Source organism: Mya arenaria, chromosome 7, assembly GCF_026914265.1.
Source record: "Mya arenaria isolate MELC-2E11 chromosome 7, ASM2691426v1".
Classification (NCBI taxonomy): domain Eukaryota; kingdom Metazoa; phylum Mollusca; class Bivalvia; order Myida; family Myidae; genus Mya; species Mya arenaria.
In genome coordinates this window covers 2,546,871-2,562,058 of record NC_069128.1, presented here as the reverse complement: position 1 = coordinate 2,562,058, position 15,188 = coordinate 2,546,871, and positions in this window count along the sequence as shown.

Genomic DNA, 15,188 nt, shown 5'->3' with positions numbered 1-15,188 from the left:
TCGCGTCCCATTTTCGCTTGTCCGGTGTATATCTCCTAAACTATTAGTGGTATCAACTTGAAACTTCATATGTACATAGATCTAATTGAGGGCAAGGGCAGGGCACAAGAACTGTTACTCTTGCTTCCATATTTTTAGAGTTTTGCCCTTTGTTTGTTATTTTTCATGCTTAAACTTTTGTCCGGGGCATATCTTGTAGAATATAAGAGTTATCAACTTGAAACTTCATATGTAGATAGATCTCATGGAGGGCAAGTGCAGTGCACAATAACAGTAACTCTTGCTTTCTTAGTTTTAAAGTTATTGCCCTTTGTTAATTTTCATGCTTAAAGTTTTGTCCGGGGCATATCTTGAAGAATATAAGAGGTATCAACTTGAAACTTCATAGCTAGATATATCTCATTGAGGGCAAGTGCAGTGCACAAGAACTGTTACTCTTGCTTCCATATTTTTAGAGTTTTGCCCTTTGTTATTTTTCATGCTTAAACTTTTGTCCGGGGCATATCTTGTAGAATATAAGAGTTATCAACTTGAAACATCATATGTAGATAGATCTCATGGAGGGCAAGTGCAGTGCACAATAACAGTAACTCTTGCTTTCTTAGTTTTAAAATTATTGCCCTTTGTTAATTTTCATGCTTAAAGTTTTGTCCGGGCCATATCTTAAAGAATATAAGAGGTATCAACTTGAAACTTCATAGCTAGACAGATCTCATTGAGAGCAAGTGCAGTGCACAATAACAGTAACTCTTGCTTTCTTAGTTTTAAAATTATTGCCCTTTGTTAATTTTCATGCTTAAAGTTTTGTCCGGGCCATATCTTGAAGAATATAAGAGGTATCAACTTGAAACTTCATAGCTAGGTATATCTCATTGAGGGCAAGTGCAGTGCACAAGAACCGTTACTCTTGCTGCCATATTTTTAGAGTTATTGCCCTTTGTTAATTTTCTTGCTTAGGTTTTGTCCGTGGCATATCTCGTAAACTATAGGAGATTTCAACCTGAAACTTATTCCGTAGGTATATCTGATTGAGGGTTCAAATGCCACCTACACTTGAAAGTTAAATGGCAACATCATTGTCTATAAATGAATAAAATGCCAATCTAACAGCTATAATGTCGACAGTAAATAATTCGTCAGGCGACACATCCGACTTGCGGAGTTCTAGTTGGTGTTCACAATTGTGAAATATATTGTGTTTCAAAACTAAAACAACTTTTTTTAGTATATGCCTAAAATTGGTATATTGAGACATTTAATTGCATTATATTTCCACGAAACGCCATTGATTTTGTGTCACAGCCCTGTGTGCTCTGAATTTTGTTTTGGATAGCAGAGCAGGCTATAATTTCAAATCAGTAAAAAAATATCGAATTGATATTTTTACTGTTTCAAACAATCAATTTCTTTCTCACTGATATATCCCTAAAAACCACTTGAAAGCATATATACTAAACATCTTTAATCTCTTTAAGTGTAAAATTATAAACTTTTATATACCTTTTAATATTGTGTTAAACACGAAGAAGTGATACATTTTTTAGACTGTATATTCTAAAATAACTAGTGTATTTTGAAAGAAAATTGTGCAAAATAACAACAAAAATGGTACCTGCACTATCCATTTATGTAATGGCAAAATATTTGTTTATTAATATGGTCATATGCAACCTTACATGAATATTCTCATAATAAATGTGTTTAGCAAGTATGTTTTCCTTGTGAGGCCCCCTTTCAAAATTGTTCGAAGATTTTAATACCATGCAGAACTCTAGATATCATGGCAACGGAAAGAAGAACTTTAAAACATGTTGGCAAATAGCTAAGTTTCGGTCTGGAGTCAAAATTGGCCACGCATCGGGGCCACCTGTTTTATAAATACAATATTATCATATAGGTAACGTCTTAGCTTGGCTGAAACTGCATTTGTTGGATCATTAGTTTTTGATTGTAGCATCATGTAGTAGTCTTACCAAGAATGTTCAAATAATGCCACTGGGGTCAAGCTGTTCCTGCCCAGCATGTCACCGGTTTCCTGAACAATAATATAGGAAAACCTCGTCTGAAACCACAAGGCCAAGATCCTTTATACTGGGAACGTTTAATCTTAGTATGGTCCTTAAAGATTGTTCATTAGAAGTAACCATGGACATCCTCAACAGCCACTAACTTCCTTACGAATGACCAACTATGATCGTTTAGATAGAGTCTCGTCTATGTTGATTTGCCTGGTGTCAAATTTAGCCCCGTCCAATTTATGTATGCGATACAAATGTATTTTAAAACAAAGTAATTGAAACTAGACGTCGAGACTGTGTCCTTGACCTTTGAGACACATGGATCTTGTATGCGACATGCCGTCTTCTCGTGATGAATTCTTGTGCCAAGTTCTAGACGTCGAGACTGCGACCTTGACCTTTGAGACACATGGATCTTGTATGCGACGTGCCGTCTTCTCGTGATGAATACTTGTGCCAAGTTCTAGACGTCGAGACGGTGACCTTGACCTTTGAGACACATGGATCTTGTATGCGACATGCCGTCTTCTCGTGATGGATTCTTGTGCTAAGTTCTAGACGTCGAGACTGTGTCCTTGACCTTTGAGACACATGGATATTGTATGCGACATGCCGTCTTCTCGTGATGGATTCTTGTGCAAAGTTATTCTAAATTTCTTACAGCTGCACACTCACCGACTGACTATTTTGACAGCCTTTTTATTATTTGTCTTTTATATTTACGTTCGAAAGTTGAATTATGGGTAAAAGCATTACTAACGCTGCAAGAAAACGGAAATTTTCGCCCAATCTCCACACAATTGGCATCTGTTATATTGTGAGATAACTTATATGACTGAAATGAAGAGATTATTGTCAAAATCAGCTGATTCTGAGACATCTTTTATAAAAGTCAATCAGTGAGAGTGCAGCTTTGAAAAAACTCGTTCACGTTTTATCAGCCTTCAAAAAGAATTGTGCAAAGTGATCGGTAAAATGATAAGTTTAACCAGAAGTTCAAATTTGGGCTGTTGTTAAAAATTGCTGAAAATTGTGACCACTATGCCCGATCTCGCGGAAAATTACGCTAATAAACGATACATGTTTTAGACTTGTTTTTACAAGCATGTATGGTCAATTTAGTATCAATCAATTGTTGTCCGGTGTTTGTTCATTAAAGTGTGTGGAATAGCTCAATCTTAACAGAATTTTAAACAAGATGGCCCTATATCGATCACCTGATTCGACAAATGGTTCTAAAGTTATTCACAATATATATGTTTTAGACAACATACTGGACCCTTCCCGCGTGTATGCGGCAAATGACACTTGTATGCGTCCTGTTTTACAAACGGGCTTATAAATCATGAAAAATATGTGTTGTTTAAAATGTTTCAAAGGGCCATAACTCTTTTAATATTGAAGTTATGCAACTTGCCACAAACGAACACATTGTTCCTGTAAATAAGTTCATTAAGTTAATATATGTCGTTGAATTTATAAAATTTATGAACAAGCCGTTTTAATGCATGCCAACTCCAGCTTTCGGAATTATATGGCTTAGAAAACAACACTTAAATACAGTGTTATTTTTTCCCTCTGTGACAAAAACTATTCATGTGCTCGTAGCCCGTGCACCCAATTTGGTAAGGTCTTGCTGTAAACTTATATCCTCGGATATGTATCTATCGGAGCACATGTTGACGTATATATGTAGGGATCACTTTATACGTTGTAAATTGACCATAATTAAATGAGGGGTCATTATTCTACATGACAACGGCTAAGTGCTGTCGTTCGGCGCATCAAATATAGTCCATGAAATCTCCCATGGGAGTCTTGCTTTCGAAGAACCCGCGCGATGAGCACCGCGTGTTCTATAAGGCCAAAACAAGTTTGTTTGTCGCCCGACCGACCGACCCGATCCTATTCTATGGGTTTTGATCAATCTGCTTGTATGCTTTCTTTGAATTTGCTCTTTTAATGTTAATGAATACGTCGTTTAAAGCTGCATTCTCACAGATTTACCGTTTTGGCAACTTTTTTGTCTTGGAATGAGCCAATTTTGCGTAAATATCTGCACACCAGTGATTGAAGACTGCTGACAGGGGATCAAATTGCATATTTTCTTATTTCCGTTCGAAAATATTGTTTTATGGCTCGAAGCGTTAATAATGGTTTAAGAAAAATGCATAAAACATCTATTTTTGAACTAAAATATAAACATCTGAGATCCTTTTTTGTCAGCAATCTTATATGACTGGTTTCCATGCATTTTCGCGTAAGAGGACAGTCAGTATCAATTTGCAGCAGAATGAGGACAGTGTGTGCCCATTTGCATCCAATTGAGGACAGTGCGTGCCCATTTGCATCCAAGTGAGGACAGTGTGTGCATGTTTTTGCATCCAAGTGAGGACGGTGTGTGCCAAGGACAGTGTGTACCGATATGTACTTTCATTTAGGTTTTTCAAGTTTCAAGTTGTATTCATACTCTAGGCCCACATGGGAAGAACGTAGTCGAGAAAAATGTTATTTTCTAAATTGATTTCGTACATATTTTTTTATGAAAAACGTTTGTAAAGAGATGTTTATTATTGAAAACAATTGGACAATACACTAATATGATGGTTTCTTCTTAGAGTGATATATATGGTCGGGAGAGTATCAACTATATATCTAAATCTGTCAAAGAATGGGTTTGAGGGAGGTCGCTCATGTTTTTGTTAATATACTTTGTATGACGAAATAAAGTATTGCAAATCGTTTGGAGAGTTAAAAAGGCATTTAAAGCTTTAACCCTTAAGCAATCGTTGATATTTCCTCAAATATCGTCTACAACCACAATTTTTATTTGCGTTTCTTGAGTATCGAAATAGGTTTTCAACATAAATTAGTCTATGGTTTCTCTATAAAATAGGCTACACAAACCTTAAACCCGACCCGGCAACCTAAAGTGACCCGCGAGAAGTTGTATTTCCTACGGTGATCCGTAAGGGCCCATTCGGAACATCTGGGTTATTTTCTATCGAAAACAACCTCAAATGGATACCGGTAGATCAGTACAAGTAGTTCGTCAAATTTTAAAAAATAGTATTGATTTATTGTAGTGTTTTAACGTGAATTTTATATTATTATGTTCAAATTCATTGCCAGTTAATATTGCATGAAAAAGGAAGACCCCAAATATTAAAGTCCGGAAGTTTAGCTGCTAAACTGAAATTACTACGAGATCTATTTGCAACGTAGTTATATGAATTGCTTCTGACATTGTCAATCGACTAAATATATCTAGGTTGTTTTCGATGGAAAATAGCCGAGGTCTTTGCTGCTCACCATATAGTTCAATAATCATCGAAATGAAATATATTGTTGACGAAATATAAAATAGGCTACACAAACCTTAAACCCGACCCGGCAACCTAAAGTGACCCGCGAGAAGTTGTATTTCCTACGGTGATCCGTAAGGGCCCATTCGGAACATCTGGGTTATTTTCTATCGAAAACAACCTCAAATGGATACCGGTAGATCAGTACAAGTAGTTCGTCAAATTTTAAAAAATAGTATTGATTTATTGTAGTGTTTTAACGTGAATTTTATATTATTATGTTCAAATTCATTGCCAGTTAATATTGCATGAAAAAGGAAGACCCCAAATATTAAAGTCCGGAAGTTTAGCTGCTAAACTGAAATTACTACGAGATCTATTTGCAACGTAGTTATATGAATTGCTTCTGACATTGTCAATCGACTAAATATATCTAGGTTGTTTTCGATGGAAAATAGCCGAGGTCTTTGCTGCTCACCATATAGTTCAATAATCATCGAAATGAAATATATTGTTGACGAAACGTTCCTACGCTTAATTGCGAACACGCACAGTGCCCTAAAAGGTTACGTTTTGGACTTAGAGATGCAAACGAATGGCAATATATTCGAATAGTCGGTTATTCTTTCGATAGTGAAGTTGAATACGTGATTACCAATATGCATCTTTCAGAAGTTGGAGTAAAACTGTTATTCGCTATAATAATAGCGTGTCTTTTTAAAAAAAATACGGGGACTGTTATTACTTTTCGAAGATATATTCCATATCAGGGACGGATCCAGGAGTTGACGTTAGAGGGGGTGTAACTAAGGAGCGCAACCAGTACACATGCGCCCCTCCCTATAAACCGAACATATATTGCATAAATTATTTGCATGTTGGCTTGCAGTTACTGCTTCAAGACCATTATAACAATTTGTAGTCAAAAATATGCATTTTGAACATGTCTTATAACTTTATCTCTCTCATTTTGAAATTAAAAGTAAACTGAGGATTTTAGAGGGAGCGCGCGCCGGGTGCGTCCCCTCTAATTCCGCAAGTGCATATGATTCGTGTAAAGTGCATTGTCATCAAGTGCACCCCTCTGTGATTGGGTGCCAACCGTTGTAAAACAAAACAAACAAACTTTTTACAGAACAACATAGTTGTAGGCAAAAAGGTTTAATTGTTTTATTTATTCAACAAAAAACCTCGGATATTCGAATACCGATTTTGACTTTCGAATACTAAACTTTCGATCGTATATTCGATTATTCGTTTACATCCCTGGCATAGCTTGGAACCACTTCGATGTAAAACAAGGCATTCGGTAAAGGGGGGCTCTTTCCTCTTGGAGTTATCTCATCGTTAAAGACGGTCTCTTCAACAAAGAAGAAACTACCGGCAATTATCTTACACTTCAGTATCCATTGCAATAATCCAACACTTGCAGACGACTTAACACTGCCACATTGTTGTAAAAAAACTATGCTAATAGGTGGGGATATGAATTTAATGTTGACAAAAAGCAAAGCAATAATTTTTAGTCCTAAAACACAATAATGCAACAGATATTAAAATCGGCACTGAACACATAACCAACACAGAAACTGCAAAGCACACGAATGTAACCGTCACTATATTTAATAGCTGAAGACGCAATTTTTTTAAATGATTGGTGAATGCTGAAAGATTTACTGTGTTGAACTATGGTCTCATAAGGTAGAAATATCGTGTTTTATGTTCATTTCTTTCAAATTAAACTCGGTATCCTTCATAAAAACATTGCTTTTGAAAATTATTCATCCTTTTTAGAATATCAAAACAATAGTATTAATTGTGGTAAATCTAATTTGAGAGTAAGATTGGATCTTTCAATGCACCAATGTATTTGACGAACAAATCAGATAAGGAAGTGTGTCTCTTTTCTCAATCCTCGCAATAGTAAAGACCACTGATGACCACTGATGATGTTAACTAGCTAACACTTAGCGTATTTATCATGAAATTATGTATACATACAGTATTGCACGGTGACGAACTCTGGCACGAAATACTGGCGCAAGATAGTCTGAAGCGTGAAAATGCATCAGATAAGCAGTTAAACGCATGCAATATCTACCAACGTGGACTCGAACTAATATGCCATTGAGCCTGCTAGAATGGTGTGTAAATCAGCTTACTACAAATACGTAGAAAGCTAGAAAACAAAATGATGAAGACCTTCCGCGATATTTTGCTGTTCATGATAGCATTGCACCTCCAAAGCTTTAGTTGCTTGCTTAGAGTATAGATAATATAAGACACGCAATCAGCTCGGCGAATGCTTCATATACACGGTACTTCAAACCCTATACGTGCAAAATATGCAAAGCCAATGTGTTTGAATTGGCCAGACACCATATTGTAAACTGTCATGGCACATATTGGTGGAAAGGACAACTGATTAATAAACTATGCTTAACTGTTAGACAATCATTTTGTAAGCTTTCTTAGCAGATTTAGAGCAGAACAATTATTTCGCATACTTTTCCAAGGAGAGACTCTAACTGCGTTTCATTTTGACTCAGAATTGCAGAAACAATTCTACCGAATGTAAAGTGCAGTTGTTCTTAAAAGAGATTCTATTAACCATTACATAATCACAAAGAGTTGCATTTAAAATACCCCAACTAATGTAGCCGTTTATTTTGCGAACTTGTAACTTATAGAAGTTTCTGTTATAGAAATTTATTTTATGTTATTTCTGGCTTATAACAATAGTGTGGGGCTCATTTATAATAGGGAGAAAATGAGTGCAGTGTGTGTCAATTTACAGGCGTAAGAGGATAGTTAGTGTCAATTTGCAGCAGAATGAGGACAGTGTGTATTGCATTCAAGTGAGGACAGTGCGTGCCCATTTGCATCCAAGTGAGGACAGTGTGTGTAAATTTGCATCCAAGTGAGGACAGTGTGTGCCAATTTGCATCCAAGTGAGGACACGCGCGATGAGCACCGCGTGTTCTATAAGGCCAAAACAAGTTTGTTTGTCGCCCGACCGACCGACCCGATCCTATTCTATGGGTTTGATGGGTCATCGTTAAAGACGGTCTCTTCAACAAAGAAGAAACTACCGGCAATTATCTTACACTTCAGTATCCATTGCAATAATCCAACACTTGCAGACGACTTAACACTGCCACATTGTTGTAAAAAAACTATGCTAATAGGTGGGGATATGAATTTAATGTTGACAAAAAGCAAAGCAATAATTTTTAGTCCTAAAACACAATAATGCAACAGATATTAAAATCGGCACTGAACACATAACCAACACAGGAACTGCAAAGCACACGAATGTAACCGTCACTATATTTAATAGCTGAAGACGCAATTTTTTTAAATGATTGGTGAATGCTGAAAGATTTACTGTGTTGAACTATGGTCTCATAAGGTAGAAATATCGTGTTTTATGTTCATTTCTTTCAAATTAAACTCGGTATCCTTCATAAAAACATTGCTTTTGACAATTATTCATCCTTTTTAGAATATCAAAACAATAGTATTAATTGTGGTAAATCTAATTTGAGAGTAAGATTGGATCTTTCAATGCACCAATGTATTTGACGAACAAATCAGATAAGGAAGTGTGTCTCTTTTCTCAATCCTCGCAATAGTAAAGACCACTGATGACCACTGATGATGTTAACTAGCTAACACTTAGCGTATTTATCATGAAATTATGTATACATACAGTATTGCACGGTGACGAACTCTGGCACGAAATACTGGCGCAAGATAGTCTGAAGCGTGAAAATGCATCAGATAAGCAGTTAAACGCATGCAATATCTACCAACGTGGACTCGAACTAATATGCCATTGAGCCTGCTAGAATGGTGTGTAAATCAGCTTACTACAAATACGTAGAAAGCTAGAAAACAAAATGATGAAGACCTTCCGCGATATTTTGCTGTTCATGATAGCATTGCACCTCCAAAGCTTTAGTTGCTTGCTTAGAGTATAGATAATATAAGACACGCAATCAGCTCGGCGAATGCTTCATATACACGGTACTTCAAACCCTATACGTGCAAAATATGCAAAGCCAATGTGTTTGAATTGGCCAGACACCATATTGTAAACTGTCATGGCACATATTGGTGGAAAGGACAACTGATTAATAAACTATGCTTAACTGTTAGACAATCATTTTGTAAGCTTTCTTAGCAGATTTAGAGCAGAACAATTATTTCGCATACTTTTCCAAGGAGAGACTCTAACTGCGTTTCATTTTGACTCAGAATTGCAGAAACAATTCTACCGAATGTAAAGTGCAGTTGTTCTTAAAAGAGATTCTATTAACCATTACATAATCACAAAGAGTTGCATTTAAAATACCCCAACTAATGTAGCCGTTTATTTTGCGAACTTGTAACTTATAGAAGTTTCTGTTATAGAAATTTATTTTATGTTATTTCTGGCTTATAACAATAGTGTGGGGCTCATTTATAATAGGGAGAAAATGAGTGCAGTGTGTGTCAATTTACAGGCGTAAGAGGATAGTTAGTGTCAATTTGCAGCAGAATGAGGACAGTGTGTATTGCATTCAAGTGAGGACAGTGCGTGCCCATTTGCATCCAAGTGAGGACAGTGTGTGTAAATTTGCATCCAAGTGAGGACAGTGTGTGCCAATTTGCATCCAAGTGAGGACACGCGCGATGAGCACCGCGTGTTCTATAAGGCCAAAACAAGTTTGTTTGACGCCCGACCGACCGACCCGATCCTATTCTATGGGTTTGATGGGTCATCGTTAAAGACGGTCTCTTCAACAAAGAAGAAACTACCGGCAATTATCTTACACTTCAGTATCCATTGCAATAATCCAACACTTGCAGACGACTTAACACTGCCACATTGTTGTAAAAAAACTATGCTAATAGGTGGGGATATGAATTTAATGTTGACAAAAAGCAAAGCAATAATTTTTAGTCCTAAAACACAATAATGCAACAGATATTAAAATCGGCACTGAACACATAACCAACACAGGAACTGCAAAGCACACGAATGTAACCGTCACTATATTTAATAGCTGAAGACGCAATTTTTTTAAATGATTGGTGAATGCTGAAAGATTTACTGTGTTGAACTATGGTCTCATAAGGTAGAAATATCGTGTTTTATGTTCATTTCTTTCAAATTAAACTCGGTATCCTTCATAAAAACATTGCTTTTGACAATTATTCATCCTTTTTAGAATATCAAAACAATAGTATTAATTGTGGTAAATCTAATTTGAGAGTAAGATTGGATCTTTCAATGCACCAATGTATTTGACGAACAAATCAGATAAGGAAGTGTGTCTCTTTTCTCAATCCTCGCAATAGTAAAGACCACTGATGACCACTGATGATGTTAACTAGCTAACACTTAGCGTATTTATCATGAAATTATGTATACATACAGTATTGCACGGTGACGAACTCTGGCACGAAATACTGGCGCAAGATAGTCTGAAGCGTGAAAATGCATCAGATAAGCAGTTAAACGCATGCAATATCTACCAACGTGGACTCGAACTAATATGCCATTGAGCCTGCTAGAATGGTGTGTAAATCAGCTTACTACAAATACGTAGAAAGCTAGAAAACAAAATGATGAAGACCTTCCGCGATATTTTGCTGTTCATGATAGCATTGCACCTCCAAAGCTTTAGTTGCTTGCTTAGAGTATAGATAATATAAGACACGCAATCAGCTCGGCGAATGCTTCATATACACGGTACTTCAAACCCTATACGTGCAAAATATGCTAAGCCAATGTGTTTGAATTGGCCAGACACCATATTGTAAACTGTCATGGCACATATTGGTGGAAAGGACAACTGATTAATAAACTATGCTTAACTGTTAGACAATCATTTTGTAAGCTTTCTTAGCAGATTTAGAGCAGAACAATTATTTCGCATACTTTTCCAAGGAGAGACTCTAACTGCGTTTCATTTTGACTCAGAATTGCAGAAACAATTCTACCGAATGTAAAGTGCAGTTGTTCTTAAAAGAGATTCTATTAACCATTACATAATCACAAAGAGTTGCATTTAAAATACCCCAACTAATGTAGCCGTTTATTTTGCGAACTTGTAACTTATAGAAGTTTCTGTTATAGAAATTTATTTTATGTTATTTCTGGCTTATAACAATAGTGTGGGGCTCATTTATAATAGGGAGAAAATGAGTGCAGTGTGTGTCAATTTACAGGCGTAAGAGGATAGTTAGTGTCAATTTGCAGCAGAATGAGGATAGTGTGTATTGCATTCAAGTGAGGACAGTGCGTGCCCATTTGCATCCAAGTGAGGACAGTGTGTGTAAATTTGCATCCAAGTGAGGACAGTGTGTGCCAATTTGCATCCAAGTGAGGACACGCGCGATGAGCACCGCGTGTTCTATAAGGCCAAAACAAGTTTGTTTGTCGCCCGACCGACCGACCCGATCCTATTCTATGGGTTATGATCAATCTGCTTGTATGCTTTCTTTGAATTTGCTCTTTTAATGTTAATGAATACGTCGTTTAAAGCTGCATTCTCACAGATTTACCGTTTTGGCAACTTTTTTTGTCTTGGAATGAGCCAATTTTGCGTAAATATCTGCACACCAGTGATTGAAGACTGCTGATAGGGGATCAAATTGCATATTTTCTTATTTCCGTTCGAAAATATTGTTTTATGGCTCGAAGCGTTAATAATGGTTTAAGAAAAATGCATAAAACATCTATTTTTGAACTAAAATATAAACATCTGAGATCCTTTTTTGTCAGCAATCTTATATGACTGGTTTCCATGCATTTTCGCGTAAGAGGACAGTCAGTATCAATTTGCAGCAGAATGAGGACAGTGTGTGCCCATTTGCATCCAATTGAGGACAGTGCGTGCCCATTTGCATCCAAGTGAGGACAGTGTGTGCATGTTTTTGCATCCAAGTGAGGACGGTGTGTGCCAAGGACAGTGTGTACCGATATGTACTTTCATTTAGGTTTTTCAAGTTTCAAGTTGTATTCATACTCTAGGCCCACATGGGAAGAACGTAGTCGAGAAAAATGTTATTTTCTAAATTGATTTCGTACATATTTTTTTATGAAAAACGTTTGTAAAGAGATGTTTATTATTGAAAACAATTGGACAATACACTAATATGATGGTTTCTTCTTAGAGTGATATATATGGTCGGGAGAGTATCAACTATATATCTAAATCTGTCAAAGAATGGGTTTGAGGGAGGTCGCTCATGTTTTTGTTAATATACTTTGTATGACGAAATAAAGTATTGCAAATCGTTTGGAGAGTTAAAAAGGCATTTAAAGCTTTAACCCTTAAGCAATCGTTGATATTTCCTCAAATATCGTCTACAACCACAATTTTTATTTGCGTTTCTTGAGTATCGAAATAGGTTTTCAACATAAATTAGTCTATGGTTTCTCTATAAAATAGGCTACACAAACCTTAAACCCGACCCGGCAACCTAAAGTGACCCGCGAGAAGTTGTATTTCCTACGGTGATCCGTAAGGGCCCATTCGGAACATCTGGGTTATTTTCTATCGAAAACAACCTCAAATGGATACCGGTAGATCAGTACAAGTAGTTCGTCAAATTTTAAAAAATAGTATTGATTTATTGTAGTGTTTTAACGTGAATTTTATATTATTATGTTCAAATTCATTGCCAGTTAATATTGCATGAAAAAGGAAGACCCCAAATATTAAAGTCCGGAAGTTTAGCTGCTAAACTGAAATTACTACGAGATCTATTTGCAACGTAGTTATATGAATTGCTTCTGACATTGTCAATCGACTAAATATATCTAGGTTGTTTTCGATGGAAAATAGCCGAGGTCTTTGCTGCTCACCATATAGTTCAATAATCATCGAAATGAAATATATTGTTGACGAAACGTTCCTACGCTTAATTGCGAACACGCACAGTGCCCTAAAAGGTTACGTTTTGGACTTAGAGATGCAAACGAATGGCAATATATTCGAATAGTCGGTTATTCTTTCGATAGTGAAGTTGAATACGTGATTACCAATATGCATCTTTCAGAAGTTGGAGTAAAACTGTTATTCGCTATAATAATAGCGTGTCTTTTTAAAAAAAATACGGGGACTGTTATTACTTTTCGAAGATATATTCCATATCAGGGACGGATCCAGGAGTTGACGTTAGAGGGGGTGTAACTAAGGAGCGCAACCAGTACACATGCGCCCCTCCCTATAAACCGAACATATATTGCATAAATTATTTGCATGTTGGCTTGCAGTTACTGCTTCAAGACCATTGTAACAATTTGTAGTCAAAAATATGCATTTTGAACATGTCTTATAACTTTCTCTCTCTCATTTTGAAATTAAAAGTAAACTGAGGATTTTAGAGGGAGCGCGCGCCGGGTGCGTCCCCTCTTATTCCGCAAGTGCATATGATTCGTGTAAAGTGCATTGTCATCAAGTGCACCCCTCTGTGATTGGGTGCCAACCGTTGTAAAACAAAACAAACAAACTTTTTACAGAACAACATAGTTGTAGGCAAAAAGGTTTAATTGTTTTATTTATTCAACAAAAAACCTCGGATATTCGAATACCGATTTTGACTTTCGAATACTAAACTTTCGATCGTATATTCGATTATTCGTTTACATCCCTGGCATAGCTTGGAACCACTTCGATGTAAAACAAGGCATTCGGTAAAGGGGGGCTCTTTCCTCTTGGAGTTATCTCATCGTTAAAGACGTTCTCTTCAACAAAGAAGAAACTACCGGCAATTATCTTACACTTCAGTATCCATTGCAATAATCCAACACTTGCAGACGACTTAACACTGCCACATTGTTGTAAAAAAACTATGCTAATAGGTGGGGATATGAATTTAATGTTGACAAAAAGCAAAGCAATAATTTTTAGTCCTAAAACACAATAATGCAACAGATATTAAAATCGGCACTGAACACATAACCAACACAGGAACTGCAAAGCACACGAATGTAACCGTCACTATATTTAATAGCTGAAGACGCAATTTTTTTAAATGATTGGTGAATGCTGAAAGATTTACTGTGTTGAACTATGGTCTCATAAGGTAGAAATATCGTGTTTTATGTTCATTTCTTTCAAATTAAACTCGGTATCCTTCATAAAAACATTGCTTTTGACAATTATTCATCCTTTTTAGAATATTAAAACAATAGTATTAATTGTGGTAAATCTAATTTGAGAGTAAGATTGGATCTTTCAATGCACCAATGTATTTGACGAACAAATCAGATAAGGAAGTGTGTCTCTTTTCTCAATCCTCGCAATAGTAAAGACCACTGATGACCACTGATGATGTTAACTAGCTAACACTTAGCGTATTTATCATGAAATTATGTATACATACAGTATTGCACGGTGACGAACTCTGGCACGAAATACTGGCGCAAGATAGTCTGAAGCGTGAAAATACATCAGATAAGCAGTTAAACGCATGCAATATCTACCAACGTGGACTCGAACTAATATGCCATTAAGCCTGCTAGAATGGTGTGTAAATCAGCTTACTACAAATACGTAGAAAGCTAGAAAACAAAATGATGAAGACCTTCCGCGATATTTTGCTGTTCATGATAGCATTGCACCTCCAAAGCTTTAGTTGCTTGCTTAGAGTATAGATAATATAAGACACGCAATCAGCTCGGCGAATGCTTCATATACACGGTACTTCAAACCCTATACGTGCAAAATATGCAAAGCCAATGTGTTTGAATTGGCCAGACACCATATTGTAAACTGTCATGGCACATATTGGTGGAAAGGACAACTGATTAATAAACTATGCTTAACTGTTAGACAATCATTTTGTAAGCTTTCTTAGCAGATTT